A 4201-nucleotide genomic window follows, 5' to 3' on the forward strand; every position below is an offset into this window, starting at 1 on the left:
TTACTTTTAAATTACGGCATGCAAGCCAACGTTTTAATGTTACAACATTGTTATCCTTTACAGTTGCAAATTTTAGTTTTGTACCAGGAACATTTTCTTCTATTGAAAACATTCATTTTTAATTCCCATACGTTTATATGAGGATTAGGCAGTGTTTGTCCCTACCGAACTACTAGCGCTGCTAGTGAGTGATTGTTCGTACTTCAGGGAAAAGGTTCATTGTTTTAAAGAATAAAAATACGTACGTCATAGAAAACATTAACCAACTTAGCTATTCAATCTTTCGGAATAGCGATAATTCGGGTTTGCTATGAGGGCAATCACAAAATTTTTTGCCGTGAGACGGCGCTGATAGGAATGAGGTCAGTTCTCGTGGTTATTTCCTCATTTACATTCGGATAAAATAAATTTATTTTAATCATGCGACGAGGAGTTAAACACTATTTTTAAGGAGGTAGGAGGTAGACTTGCGATACAGAGGTACTACAGCATAGTTATAACTTATTTCTCATGTATGCTATCAGAAATAATGTTTGTGAATGTTATTGGTATTACCATTTTTGAAATATATGAAAACAAAAGTGGAAAAATATTTGAAAGAATGGTTGACAATATAAAAAATACCACGACCAAAATATTCCAATGAGCTAGTTGAGAAAAAAAGATATAAAAAAAATATGTGAAAAACATTATAAAGAACATGTGAACAATAAAAATTAAGAACAAATAATGAGTTATATATTATTATACTTTTGATGACTAGATATATAAGTATTAGGATAAGGAACACAATAGTGTGTTTAGATCTTCATGTGTTTGACCAGTGCAGCCGTGTGAAAAGCCAAAGTAATGTTTATTTGGAAGTATAAAAACATTAATTGATGGTAGCATTATTATTCATAATTTCAATCATAACGATTGAACTTTTGACTTTCAGTGTGATTCTAGAGGATCTTGAGAGGGACAAAGAAAATATACCATGTATTAATGAATTGAATGACAGGAATTTTTCCACGGAAATCAGAGAAAGCTTTCCGTTTTCCCCAGAAAAAGCAAGTAAATGATGAGATTCTGGAAGGCGAAGGACATAATGAGGATAAAAAAAACATCCGGAAAATGAAAAATAGAAAATCGTTACAGAAACGAAAGAAACCTGGGAGGCACCATAAGAAACTCACAATGAAAAACGTCTGTCTTTGAAAGTTACATATATAAAGGATAATGGCAAATCACTACGTATACCGAAAATGAAAATGTACTTTTTATAAGTCAGATGATTTTGAATGGAATTTGGAAATTCAGAAAAATATTTTCATTCAAGAACAAGTAGATAACAATTTTAACGATAACGAAGCACTCCGGAAATGGAGTAGTCTGAAACACATCATCGAAAAAAATACAACGAAACTTGAGTAAAATCCGTATAAAAACCGTTAATTGTATGATTTTCACTATATAGTGAAAATCATACCATTTATTGTATGGTTTTTACTATATAGTAAAGCTACCATATTAGCGTAACGCGAAAAGAAATAAAAAACGTTGGTGAAAATCGTTTAATCATTATCATGGATACTGGCTAGGCGGTTCGACGCGGGTCCTTTGTTTACTCACTCGAATTGACTGCCGTGTTGGTCGGTGGTTCAAGCCCTAGTCTGAACGATCGATTTTCACTTGCTATCGTACAACCCGTTCAAGGAATCACACGTTAAAAGGCAGGACCTCGTTAATCCTCAGCTCGCACAAGTTTCAACTTCTGAGGGTTGTCGTTCGTAGTGGTGCGAAAGCTGGTTAACGGAAAAACAGTCAGTCCGTTCATAATTTAAAAATTTGGGGAACCTAGACATAATAGCGTACCAGAAGTAGATGCATCCCATAGTTATATAGAAAGATACATAGAAAATTTGGATATTTGGAGTTCCCTGGCTCTCCTCTGGCACATTTTCAAAATTCCATAACTCTGAAAGTTAAAAATTACAAAAATTTAAATGATCCTTTAGGATTATTTGAACTACCACATATCCTCAGGAAGATATTTTCATAATCAGACACCATACAATAAAATCAAACATCTTGAATAGGCAAAAGCTTTCATTTTAAACATAAAATTTAGGAATCACTTTGAAGAACCTTCTAATGAAATTAAATTATGTTACATCAAGAGTGCCAGAACTCAAGACATTATTTCGTTCTTACAAACAGTTTCACACGAAAACCTCACGCCAACAATTTCCGAGTCGAAGAAAAAGCATTTGGGTGAATTGCTACCTGGGTGAAATGCCTGAAAATGAAATAAATTTTCAGTGGTATCAATATTTCTGCACTACAAAGGATGATATCGGAGCAAAAAAAAATGTGACTAAGAAAGTTGCAACCGAATCGACGGCAAAGAAAAATGTTAGGAAGAATGTTAGAGAAGAAGGTTAGAAAAACAAAGTAAACTGGAAGTGATGGAAGGAAGAATCTGGATACATCTGAATGAAATAAAAAAGAGAGAGAGAGAGAGAGAGAGAAAATACATCTCAGAAAAACAAAAATGTGACGAAACCAGTGAAAAATTGAAAAAGATGGATGTTAGGAAAGGTTTATCGAGAATTGAAACTGAGGAAAATTCGTTTCTTATCTGTCCACAATGTTGGCCAGTCTGTCATTCTATTCTTCAAAACTACTGTGCAATAAAAAAATATTAGTTCAGTTTGAAATTTTAGTTAAATTACTTTGAATATCACATCTAAGCTCAACACTATGTAACTTTTACATAATAAAAGCAAGTTGAATACATTTACGCCTTTGTTTTTGAATGATATATGGATATATCCTATTTATAAACCGTATACATTATATTTTTATTCAATTTCAATTATGAGTTAACGTAGATTTAGGTTGAGCTCCATTCAGCATATATGTATGGCGTATATCCCCAAATAAATACTGAATTTGGTAAAAACAGATTTTTGGTCTTTATCCAAAACCACTTTGATGAATTATAAAGGACTGCTCGGAGAAGCCGAGTTATACAAACGAAAACAAAGTTTCAGTTAGGAATTTTCGAAAATATTCGGCAGTGTTTGTTATTTATCTTTATTGGTAGTGGTGTGACATGGCTCAAAATATAATGAATTGGTTAGTATTTGCGACAAATAAATATCTAAATATTTTTAGTTTGAAGCCAGAATCTCCAAGAAACAAATAATGAAAATACGCGGCCCTTCTGCGCTTCCGTAGGAACACGATAACTTAATTGGTAAAAATTCAAAACAAAAAAGAGATGCAAATACCGTTATCGAAGTTTCCCCTCCCAAACACGAGAGTCAAGTTGCAATGGGAAACATGCTTATATCTTAAATTTCAAAATATTTTGATTTCAACAAGTACATTATACTCCCCCAATGAAGCTGTGAAAACTGCTTGGAATTAAAAATATAACTTTCATTAATGCAAAATTTTAAATACCGAATTCTCAAACCCGCCAAGAAAACGTATCCTGAGCGGTACAGAGGGTGTTTCAGTTGTTGAAATTTGATTACCCGATGCTTTTCTAAGATTTGAGTGTATCATTATTGGTGATCAAGAGGTAGAAAGTAATTTTCCTATTATTTTGGACAGTTCATCATTACTGTTATTCGAATTCAAGGTCAAATCAAGTTATAATCAAGGAAAGAGAAATGAAACTTTCTATGTTTTTACCACCTTTATTTGTAACTGACGTTACTGCAGTTTCTTCCTACACGGACATTTTCAAACTTATACAATAAGAGTTTATTGTATGAGTTTGAAAATGTCCATATAGGACGAAACTGCAAGTGGTAAAAACAGAAAATTTCATTTCTCTTTTCTTCATTATGATTTCCTACCACGTAGTAACGGCTACATCCATCAATTTATTCATGTTCTAATTGTTGGCTATTTGTAAGTTTGAATATTTCAAAGAAAAAAATGGGAACATTCATCTCATTGTTCAAAATATGTGAGGACCTCGTCAATTTTTTTAAAGAATACAAACATACATGCGTGTTCCCTATTGACTTGACTTTTTTTGGGTTGGGGCAGGTGATGCTGAATATTCTACTGATGATGAGATTTCAAGATGTTGAAATTTTACGAATCCACTGTAGTTTTAGTGTGACACTACGACAACACTACTTTTTCCAATGGAACATACTACAAGTTTACTTTTTCACTTTTTCGTTATTGGCAAAAT

The sequence above is a fragment of the Leptinotarsa decemlineata genome, unplaced genomic scaffold, assembly GCF_025532065.1.
Source record: "Leptinotarsa decemlineata unplaced genomic scaffold, Ldec_3_MD MMD2_tig00026282_RagTag_RagTag, whole genome shotgun sequence".
In the NCBI taxonomy this organism is placed as follows: Eukaryota; Metazoa; Arthropoda; class Insecta; order Coleoptera; family Chrysomelidae; genus Leptinotarsa; species Leptinotarsa decemlineata.